This window comes from Solanum stenotomum, unplaced genomic scaffold, assembly GCF_019186545.1.
Source record: "Solanum stenotomum isolate F172 unplaced genomic scaffold, ASM1918654v1 scaffold4562, whole genome shotgun sequence".
In the NCBI taxonomy this organism is placed as follows: domain Eukaryota; kingdom Viridiplantae; phylum Streptophyta; class Magnoliopsida; order Solanales; family Solanaceae; genus Solanum; species Solanum stenotomum.
The window spans coordinates 2,438-15,227 of NW_026035283.1; the positions used below are offsets into that span (position 1 = coordinate 2,438).

Sequence of the window (12,790 nt, forward strand, 5' to 3'; positions counted from 1 at the left end):
TATATATATATATATTATATCTAGAATAAGTCATTTTGAAAAGTTTGTGTTGCTCAATTTATATTAATTATTCAAACGTCTATTTAATGTGATGAGAAGCTATTTATTGTTCATGTAAAATTTTAACTATGGTTGAAAAATTGTCAAACTCCAGTCTCTAGATTATTGACTGGACCCATAAGTAGTTATGTAGTAATTGTCCAAATTTGAATGTCTATTTTTGCCTTTGAGATATTATTCATGAGAATGTGATACATTCTTTTGCCTAATTATTGAATGTTAATTATTACTCATACCTATAATTTTTTAATATCAAATGGTTTAATCTTTTGTATATATTATAATTAGGCCAAAGTCATCTGCAGCCACTCAAAGTTGTCTACATATTTCACTTGAACACCTTAACTGAGACTTGTACCTATTGAACACCTCTACGACTTCAGATTGATACCTATTTGACTTTTTTTATTAATCAGCCCCAAATGTTAAGTGAGTGAGATACACTCACGATGACATGGCATAATAACGAATTAAATTATGACATATGTCATTTTGGTCAAAAATATTATTAAAAAACAATGGAAAAGAAAAAAAGATATTTTAAAATTAAAAAATAATTATTATGTAATCCCTATACAACCCACCCACCCACGCACCAAACACTCTTCCCTTGTTGTCCATCAGAACCAATCCACCCGCCATTTCTTTTTCTTCTTCTTTTGTCTGTACAATGGCAGAATATTGAGATTCAAAAGTAAACAAAAAAAAACTTTAATAGTAACATTGTAAATCAACTATAAAAGATTTCGATTAAAAAATAATTAAAAAATAAATAAATTTTGAGAGTGAAATAATATTTCACAGATCGGAATATTAATTGTACAATGGTGGTGTTGTTTAAATTGCAAAGTTGTAACTTTGCTTACTTCTATAACTCGACAAAGATTCAGTCCTAGATTAAAAGAAAAAAAATGCGATCAAGTCACGACCAAGCGATTCTAGATTTGAAGAAAAAAAGGGTTAGGCGGCGGCGTTAATGGCAGAGATGATGGTGATTGCCTAAATGAGGAGAAAGAAACGAATGTGATGGCAGCGATAATGGCAAATTTGATCAATGGTTAAGGAATTGAAGTGGCTAGAAAAAAAATGAAAGAAGAAGAAAGGTGTATGATGACGGCGACGATGGCAACGGCCGGAGAAAGTGGTGGTAACCAACTCAAGGAAGAAGAAATAGTTTTTTTTAATTTAAAAAATGTCTGATTATATGTTTTCACGCGCTCATCAACGGTGAATCACACTCAAAGTGCCAGGTAGGCAAAAAGTGTTCAAGTGGTATCAATTCAATATTCTATAGGTGTTCAATAGGTACAAGTTTCAGTTAAGGTGTTTAAGTGAAATATGCAGACAACTTTAAGGGGCGGCAGATGACTTAAGCCTTATTTTTAATTCAAATAAGTATCATAGCTACACACAAATTCTGGACAACTTTATGCCAAATTAAATTAATAAATAATATATATATATATATATATATATATTATTTAAAAATTGAATTTAGTAAATAATAAAAATCAAATTATAAAAAATAAATCTGCTTTAAAACAAAATCAGTTTTAAAAAATAATAAATTATAACATTTCTAACTGCACATTAACTCTTCATGTTGGAGTCCTAAAAACGTGTACTATAAATCAATGCAGTACGTTTAGAACTCTTTTTTTTTTTTAAGGTTTCAGATTTAATATTAACTATTTGAAATACAATTTTTTTAAAATTTAAATTATTGTATTTGAACTTATATTATATTATAGATTTTATATTATATTATTATAAAATGTATTGCTTTTGAATTATTCTCAAGTTTTGGATNTTTTCTATTTTATAACTCAACTTTTTAGTATATAAAAATTTAATAATAATAAGGGACAAACGTGCTATGCACATTCCCAAAAACTAGTAATAATAATAAGTAGAAAGAGAAGTTTTGTGACATTTCAAATTGTATTGTAGGTCTTTCCCGTTTAGAAAATGAAGTCATCAAAATCATAAATTTGAGTGTGGGTGATTCAAAAAGAAGCTAAAAACAACTTAACGAGCTCTTTGTTTGTAATTTGGAAACGATCGTGTGGCGTAAGAGTAAAAGGGTATGAAGGGCGGCGAGGAATCAGGCATGAGCAGTAATGGCAAAAGCGAAGTGAAGAAGATGACAAAACCCCTTTTCAAACCGGCCAAAGATGACACAAAGCCACTTCTTCAAGACCCAGTAAGCGTTAACTTCTTAATTTCATTTAACTACTCTGCTAACTTCCTTCCCAATTAACCATCCTTGCTTTGTTTGTTTGTGTTTGTAGATACTGAGATCAGACCCAATTGAGACTGAGGAAGCTCTGTTGCGGTTGCCTCCTTTTCCAATTTCTAAACCCAATGATATTTTTTAAATTTTGTATCTGATATGACTCAATTTATTTGGGCAAAAGTTGTGTTTCTTCTATGAAATTTGAGTGTTCCGCAAAACCCTTTTTTACCCAATGTAGAACAACTGTATATTCTCTGCACAAAATATTACTAGTCCTTTGATTTCTCTAACTATCCTTTGTTATCGTATTGTTTTGTTACTATCTTCGATTTTTGTTATCATCTGATTTCAATTAGTGTGAAAGAAGCAAAGTGTGACATTTAGGAAAGACCTAAACCTGTGAACAGATAAGTCGTATAGCTTTTTCATCTAGTGTTCGTCCCCTAGGAAATTTGTTTCTTCGACTAACTAATTATTTTCCGTAAATTATGTGTTTGAATTTTGGATATATTATTGTCATTGCATTCATGACATATTTCTACTAATGGTGTGTTAGCAATCTGTGTTTCGAAAAAACCAGAATTACTGATTTCAATAAACTTTGCAGAAACACGAAGTAACCAAAGTTTAATAAACCAGTAACAGAAATTAATTGACAAAACTAAAATCTGTAAAAAAAAAACGTACCACAATCTGGAAAAATAGAATCAAAAAAAAGATCAAGTCCACTCAATGCACAGTGTCCCCTTAAGGAAATTATTCCCCTCTAGTATCCGAGGTTTGATTTGGAATATGTCCTCCCAGGATAGAATGATCTCAATCACCAGTGTATTGATACCCAAAACGCTGGTGTCAGTGAACCACTCAACAGCAGTAAAGTACACGAAGAAATTTTGTGCAGAAGAAGAAAACAAAATCAGAAAAATTCATAAGGAATAAGTCTGAGGAATCAATGTATTTATAGGCAAGAGGAACTGGTTCCGAAAGGTTGCAATCCTTTCAGAATCCACACGACCATTCATGAAAGTTTGCAACCTTTCAAATGGTCATGGTTGTTTTAGAAAGTTGCAACCTTTCAGAACAATCACTTCCAACGACGGGAAATTTAAATAAAAACGGGAAAGATTTAAATAAAATGGGTCGTGCGTGAATCCGATTCGGGTTGGGTCAATTAACTAATTAATTGAATCGGTTAATTAACTAATTAAAACGTTGGCCATTTAATTTAATTAATTAAATAATTAATTAACTAAAATAATTAAAATAAACTTTGTCCAAAAAATAATCTCTCGATCGATCATTTTTCCAAATCCAAATCCATCCAAAGCCGAGCGACGACAACGACGGCGCGAGGGGGGGGGGGCTNTTAAATATATATATTTGCCCATGTGGACATAAAAAATAATGCAAAATTATAAATGGTAATGTGTCCACGTGGGCACATATATACCTTTAAAATACACTATTAAATAGTTCAGGGGTAAAAAATACGATATTAAATAGTCTAGGGAGGTAATAGGCCCTCATGAAAGTTTAGTATCGCAACAACAAATTTGACCAAAGTTAAGGTATTTCTCAGACTCTTATCCCTAAATAATTCCACTACTTTTAAATTTTTTAACAATCAAAGTTAATTACATGTTGTATAACTTCATTACTTTTAAATTTTTGTAGTTTTTTTATACCTTTTTATACTTATTCATACATATGCAACTTCAGATTATGATCATTATGCTTTTTTCAGTCTATTTGCTTTCTTTTCTTCACACAAAATTCAAGTATTAAATTTAATAATTCTTATACTTGAAAATTTAGTATTTGTGTTGTGCCTATTTAATTTGTTTTTTACACTCTAATTGATTTTTATTTATAGATATATTCATTCATGTATTTTATGACTCTAATAAGAATCGTTGGATTATACTAGCAAAGATAGTTGAGAGTATATATATATATAGAGAGAGAGAGAGAGAGCGCAAATTGTGTGTGTTTGCGATTATCTGAATTTGTTAAAAAAATAGAATTTTTTACATTTTGATTAAGAATGATTAATCAGTTTTAAAATATAAAAAATAATAATTTAAATATAATACTTACAATTTTAAAAATGGTTAGTAATTTTAGAAGTTTTCAAAAATTTTAGTCATTGCCTCATTGGTAAAGATTTGTTTTATCTATTACTCTTACTTAGTAAGAAGTTGGAAGAAGAAAAAGACACGTGCAAAATAAGTTTTCAAGAAGATAATTTCGTTAAAAGGTTGTATATTGTTTTTTTTTGGGTACTATACAGAGAAAAAAAGATGATAAAGAAATAAATTATGAATTAAAACTCTCATAATCAATGTATTTTTTATATTTTTCAATTATGCTGTGACAATGAGTGTTTTGTTTTTTATATTGAGTATGATATTCACTCCATTTAAAATAATTGAATTGTTAAATTTTTTTCATGATTCAAAATAAGTAAATTGTTCCAACACTTAAGAAAGTTACAAAAATTTCTTCAATTTTTGCTCATGATTTACATCTTTCTCTTATCAAGAAGCCAAAGGAATTTTCGAATAAAATAGCACATGCTATTTATTCTTATCAATTATTAATACTGAGAAATATTTTATTTATGACACAAATTTATGCTGAATTTTAAAACTATCAATTAGTGTTTTAAAAAAATGAGCACTTTGAAGTAGTTATAAAATTATATTTTCATCAAATCTAACTATGCATACAATCTCAATTAATACTAACTTAAAATGAAAATTCCAATTCAACAAATATTAGTTCTCAAAATTCCAATTCAACGAATACTTATATTACACACATACAAATTTCAAATGTGAAATTTGACAATATAAAATTCAAATTTTAATTAAAGTGTCTTACACTAAATTCTAATTCTAATTTTAAAATTAAATTATTTTAATTTTATATTTTGTTAACATATTGGATATATATATTGTAAATATAATGATATATATATATATATATATGATTTGTTTTATTATTTTTAAATTTTAAAGACTTGCAATAATTATCTATTAGCTTACTTAAATTATATAGAATTGCAATAATTATCTATTAGCTTACTTAAATTCAAGTGAGGTGTGAAAACTTAGGAGAAGAAATAATTTTTATCATAAGTTAAATTTGTTGGTTCCAAATTTTGGGAGATCAAGTTTTATCATTTTTTTTTTCTTCAGATGAAATCTTAATAAATATTGAGTAATAATATATATTCAAATTCATATGTAGTTAATATCAATAATTAAAATTAAATATATCTATTGAAAACAAAAATATAAATTGTTCAAATCATGATTTAAATTAAGGTAAAACACTACCTGAATAAATTAATAAAAAGTATTATAATAAACAAATGATAACAAGAAGATAGTAGGGAATGTGCGCACATTTATGATTTTGATTAATTTGAAAAACAAATAAATAACATTATTTTAAAATTTACTATGCACAAGTTTAGATAATAAACTAAGCTTATATTGATTTATTTTCATAAAGTATTTTATTAAATACATGTTGATGTTGATGTGCTAAACATGGTAATATTCTCTCATATAAACTTTGTAATATCATTTTTTAATAATTAAAAATTTGAAATTATTCAATAAACATATAGCTATTATTACATTGATGAACCGCGCAACGCGCGGATACGTATACGGTAATAAAGAAAATCAAAAGAAAACAGCTAAGTAAATTACGAATAATATGGTGAGAACACTTACTGTTTCCAAACCTTACATTGAGACACCATATGTTTATATTTACTAATTTAATCATCATTGACTAATCATGTCCTAAATCATTACATAATGATTGGCCATCACACCCTTTTTCTCCATTAAATAGACTGCCTATACAGTGAATAAATTTTCACTTCTTCTAACATAAAACCCATTTAATTGTTTCTCTTTTTCTTTAACAATCAACCATACTAATAATAATAAAATAATAATATGATATCTATCATATATATACAACAATACAAAGGTTTGGACGATTACCTGATGACCTTACGTTCTCCGTTCCTCTTTGTCTATGTGCCGCCGATGCACAGGCAAGTTTCTTTCTTCTCTTTATTTTCTTTTCTTAATTAATTATGTATTAAAAGTAATAATTCCTACTAATCTATTTTAATATTTCAGACTTGACCCATTATTATTAAAAATAATCAAATTATCTGCAAATTAATTAACTATAGTTAAATGACTATTCAAAATTATCAAAAATGACCTTTTGGATCCGGGTCTTTACATTATCCATCACTAAAAATCATGTTCGTCCTCGAACATAAAAATGGAGAAAGAAGAATAACATATGTTAGCAAAAAGCCTAAGTTATGATTTTCAGAGTCGTGTTCATCTCTCCAAGTGATCAACTCATCTTTAGGACCATTCAATCAAGGTCAAATACCAAGAACTAAACTTTCGGATTAAACTTTGGAAGATCTATAAATCAAGAGTGATTATCAAGCCATATACTAACTCATGAACCCAATCTACACTGAAATCCACTGGACTATAACACAACCATCATGACGAATCTTTTCTCACATAACCAAAATAACATTCTGAATCAATACCGGCTACAACCAAAAGTGAAAATAAACCAATCACCACACACTCATAATGCACAAACCATGATAGATCTTATTAAGATTTTATTCTCACAATATAATACTTTCACGGGCTTAAGTTATAAAAATCTAATCTTTAGACATCGGATTCTCATCAAGGAAGGATCAAACTTATCTAACCCAAAGAAGAACAAGATCCAGTAAACACCCAACAAGCGGTACACTCTAGGATGCAAAACCTTTAAGAACACTGTCGGATATCTGTAATTATTCACTGAAGCTCTTCTATAAGTTCTCATAAGCGAGGTCGTGCATGTAGATACAGTGGTATACCTCTACTTTTCCAAACAACACCAAATATGCCATAACTGAAGCGACCAAATTTGTCCAGAGATGCCACTCTACCATGAGGACAATAACAGGATCGGTACACCTGATCCACCACTAGGAATTCACTCATAGAAGTAGAAACACGCGTAGTATAAGCAGTGAATCATACTCCAATTAATGTCTAGTACGAAGAAGGTGGTCACATAAGAATATACGGAAGCAAGGTCGAATAACACAAGATATTCGTTCCATAGTGCCCATATAACTAAAATTCCATTCATCTCACTCTATCTCTCGATTTTTAGCCACCCACAATCACCCAATCTGATCCTCATCACAATATTACAAATACTCGATTCATCAAACCCCACATACTTCTCACAGTACTCCATTGAAGCTAACATTCTTAATACCGGCAAACATTATAACTACACCAGCCATTTACCTTACTTTCAAACTATCACTAGTATCAAAGTATTCTTAGAAAACACATTGTAGCCTCTAAAAATTTCAAAATATGTCTTTTTCTCTTTCCATTTAAGCGTTACATGACAGATATAAGTCACACCCAAGACTGATAACACTAATTTCAAATCTAAAGTACTTTCCCATCGAGGTACAATAATTGAATCATACCCAAAGTCAACTTCACGCAAACTTTCACATACCATTTTTCAACTACCATTCATACCATCTGTACCCCATGCCAAAACTCAAAGAAATCCTTGGCCACTCCAATAATTCTATATACTATAAGCTCAAAACCTCTACTCACCATCAAATGCATATGTAACACATCATAACAGTCTATATCGCCCCATCAACAAAATAGTTTCAATCCCCTCGAAATCCTCATTAACCATTTAAAATTGTAGGTCCACACCGTTGAACATCCATAAGTTACCTATCATCATTTAAACAATCTAGCTTGACATAACCACATAGAATCTTCCACACATCATTGCTTGTCACCCAAATAAAAACTCAATCTTTGTAAAAGTCTATAATAAACTCCTAGTAAGTCTATGATGAACCATTTCACATCTCATAGTCATATCTGAACTCAAAGGCAAAATTTCATACAACCTTCAACTTCGAACTAAGGGTTATACAAGAGGTCTTATTCATTCACCTCTCCTTAAATTCTTTCTATGACGCAAAATTCTAAATATCTTTAACTCTTCAATACACGAGACTCTTGTTCCTTTCGCTAACTCGCTTACAAATCTTATCCTTTGACCCACAATCCATGGCAGTTTACCACATACTCTAGACCAATATTTTTAAGTAAAACCTTTGCCTAGGTTCTTTAACAATCAAAAGTAACCAAACTTACTATCCAAACCATGTACAAGTCCTTTCAAATGCTCAATACCTAATGCGATCGATTATTTTTTACCTTACTAATTCATACCTTGACAAAACATACTATCACGACGTAGAATCACAACGAAAAACTTGAATTCTGATTTCAACTATGTACCCCAATCCCATTATCTATCAACATTAGCTCATACGTTTAAGATTTTTATGAATTCATGTATCTTAGCTTTTCATTATTTGCCTCTCCATCGACCTTATCATATTCTTCGCTAAACATCCAATCATACTCATTATCAAACTCAAAACCACAAAAGAACTTATTATTACACTAGAGTTGAATGTCTGTACACTCATTTTTCAAGCCTTATTCAATAGTTTTTAACCAAATTGATGAACCCGTGCCACTATTCCCATAACTAGAGCAAAACAGATAAAATCACGCATCTCTGAATCCAATTCTCAATCCCTTTGAAGATACCTTTTTAGCCTTTGCAATAATAGAAACTATTCTTACTCTCGCCTCTTTTCGAAGGATACACTACATCCCACTATTGTTTTTTCATTATGACTCTAACTCCTTTAAATTTTATTTGAGCGGTGTCTCAACACCTTCTATAACTTTCCATGCAACCATGCTACTCGTCAAATAGTAGCAAACCATAACATTAGATACTCACAAGTCGTTATTACGATGTGAAATTCGTTTAACCAACAATCTTTATTATATAGTTGCATCTCAATCACAATCCATCGCAATCCCTTATTACCATCATGTTTAGTTATCCCTTGCCATCACCACGACGTCCACCTTGCCATCGACATGACACCTTAAAACTAGTTATACCAAAAAAATCCAAAGAACTAACCCACTTTTATATGCATTTTTTTCTAAAATCTTTAATTAGTTTCACACAAGTATACTCTTGGGACTTCCTTTACCCATAAGCTTGTCATTCTGGTATTTATCCATTCCCTTGGACCTTAAGATGGAATCACTGGTCCTCATTTAGAACCCATAGGTTACACTTCTCAACTTAACACATTAATACCGTATCAACGATCCACCACTAAAATCTTTCTTATGCACACTGCTTAACCCCAAACATCTGCATAACAACCTAGTTGGTTTCTCAAATGTGAATGAAACATCGAATCTCATTATACGAGAATATGATACAACTGATAACTCTTTAAGTAGTTAGTATTCACACTTGACAATCGACATATTCGTTTCCATAGACCACTAGTATCACACCGCAAAAATTTATTAGATCCACCACTAGAACATATCATAAATATGGAGAAGATCATATCCAAATAGGTCACACATTTCTACCCATCGAATAGTTGTAAAATANTTGAGCTCCTTCCAGTTCCTTGTGTGCTGAGAGATATGCCCCTTTAAAGTTGACACTCAAAATCGCATTTTTTGCGATTTTCGAATTTTGATACGGTTGTTCTAAAATTCGGGTTAGACTCATTTCCCACTCAATTTGACCCCCTGAATAAGAATATGAAGTCAAATTTCCGAAATGATGCACGAATTTTGAGATATATGGAAATTACAATTTTAGGTGTTTTCGAAGCACATTTTCGGGCATTTTTGGGGTCGTTTCACCGTGTCATCTCGTAGATACACTATTTGGTCAAATCTGCCAAACTTAGCAAATCATTAAAAACTTTAAGCTTTATTAACTTATTAACAAGCCTTAAAGTCTTAACCTTATTCCTGAACATTGTCTTCATCATGAGAATGGATTGAGTTGATTGACAATGTCGAATTGTCAGTCACAACTTTGTTTTTCTCCTTGAATCTAGCTCTTGGGATCTCTAGTCTGCTAGATAGAGTTGCCGCCCTGCTGACTTGTCCTAAGCCATAAACCCATTCCCTTAGATGATCTTTCAACTGCCTCTCTCACTAGGCCTTTCATTAGTGGATCTGACACATTATCGCTTGACTTCACATAGTCAATTGTGATAATTCCACTAGAGAGGAGTTGTCTTACGATATTATGTCTCCGTCGTATATGACGAGACTTCCCGTTGTACATAATGCTCCCTGCCCTACCTATTGCTGCTTGACTATCACAATGTATGCAAATAGGTCCCATAAGTTTGGGCCAGAATGGAATATCCTCTAAGAAATTCCGGAGCCATTCAACTTTTTCACCTGCCTTATCTAAGGCAGTGAATTCAGATTCCATTGTGGAGAGAGCGATACATGTCTGTTTGGATGATTTCCAAGAGACTACTCCTCCACCAAGTGTAAACACATAACCACTTGTGGATTTTACTTCATTTGACCTGGTGATCCAATTTGCATCACTATATCCTTCAATCACGACAGGATATTTATTATAATGCAAAGCATAGTGTTGTGTATGTTACAAATAACCCAACACACGTTTCATTGCCATCCAGTGAGTTTGATTCGGATTACTAGTGAACCGACTCAGTTTGCTATTAGCACATGCTATATCTGGTCGCGTACAATTCATAATATACATCAAACTTCCCAACACTCTGGCATATTCCGATTGAGAGCCACTTTCACCTACATTCTTTTGAAATGTAAAACTTAAATCAATTGGAGTTTTGACAACATTGAAATTCAAGTACTTGAACTTATCCAATATTTTTTCAATATAATGAGATTGAGATAATACTAGTCCCTGAGGAGTTTTGAGAATTTTGATCCCTAAGATCAAATCAGCAACTCCTAAGTCCTTCATATCGAACTTGCTGGACAGCATGCGCTTAGTAGCATTTATATCATCAATGTCTTTACTCATTATTAACATGTCATCAACATACAAACAAACAATGACTTCATGATTCAGAACGTTTTTAATGTAAACACACTTATCAAATTCGTTAATCTTGAATCCATTTGCCAACATTGTTTGGTCAAATTTAGCATACCATTGTTTGTGTGCTTGCTTGAGCCCATAAAGCGACTTCACAAGTCTGCACACTTTCTCTTCTTTACCAGGAACCACAAACCCTTCAGGTTGTTCCATGTAAATTTCTTCCTCCAACTCTCCATTTAAGAAGGCTGTCTTTACATCAATTTGGTGAATTTTAAGATCATGCACTGCCGCCAGTGCTATTAACATTCTAATTGATGTTATCCTTGTTAATGGAGAGTATGTATCAAAGTAGTACAGACCTTCCTTTTGTCTATATCCTTTGACTACAAGTCTAGCCTTATATTTGTCAATAGTCCCATTGGCTTTCATTTTCGTTTTAAAGATCCACTTTGATCCTAAAGGTTTATTTCCTGGAGGAAGATCAACCAATTCCCAAGTATGATCTTAAAATTGATTCGATCTCACTATTGACTACTTCTTTCCAATAGATTGACTCAGATGACGACATAGCTACTTTAAATGTTGGAGGCTCATTTTCAAGCAAGAATGCCACAAAATCTAGTCCGAAAGAAGTGGATTTCCATTGGTGAGTACTATGCCTAGGATCTTCATTAGGTTGTGTATTTTTCTTTGATTCTTCCCGTGGTCGTTTAGATCTTTCACTTGTCGACTCACATTCAGTTTTATACGGATAAATGTGTTCAAAGAACTCAGTGTTATCTGACTCAATTACCGTATTCACATGAATTTCAGGATTATCAGATTTATGAACCAAAAACCGGCAGGCCTTACAGTTCACAACATATCCAATAAATACACAATTCACTGTTTTGGGTTCAATTTTCACCCTCTTAGGTAAAGGAACTTCTACCTTGGCAAGACACCCCCACAATTTGAAATATTTCAAGTTGGATTTCCTTCCTTTCCATAACTCATATAGAATTGATTGCGTTTTGCTACGGGGTACCCTATTGAGTATCTTGTTAGCCGTAAGGATGACTTCTCCCCATAGATTTCTTGGTGAACCAGAACTGATTATTAAGGCATTCATCATTTCCTTTAATGTTCTGTTCGTCCGTTCAGCCAAACCATTTGACTGCGGTGTATAGGGTGCAGTAGTTTGATGGATAATATCATATTCCAAACATATCTCAGCAAAAGGAGATTCGTATTCTCCACCCTTATCACTTCGAATCATTTTTATCTTTAGATTCAATTGATTTTTCACTTTGTTTTTGTATTGCTTAAATGCATCAATTGCTTCATCCTTACTATTAAGCAAATATACATAACAAAATCGAGTGCAATCGTCAATAAAAGTTATAAAATACTTTTTCCCACCACGAGATGGTGTCGACTTCATATCGCATATAT

At 31.6% G+C, this 12,790-nt stretch overlaps 1 protein-coding gene across 1 annotated transcript in view; it reads left to right on the top strand.

Moving 5' to 3' along the window:
• Nucleotides 1–2,128: 2,128 nt before the first annotated feature.
• LOC125852724 (uncharacterized) overlaps nt 2,129–12,790 on the top strand; it is an 18,031-nt gene continuing 7,369 nt past the window's right edge. The window contains exon 1 of the transcript XR_007445051.1: nt 2,129–2,263. The gene's annotated coding sequence lies outside the window, so the exon portion shown is untranslated. The remainder of the gene's footprint in view (nt 2,264–12,790) is intronic.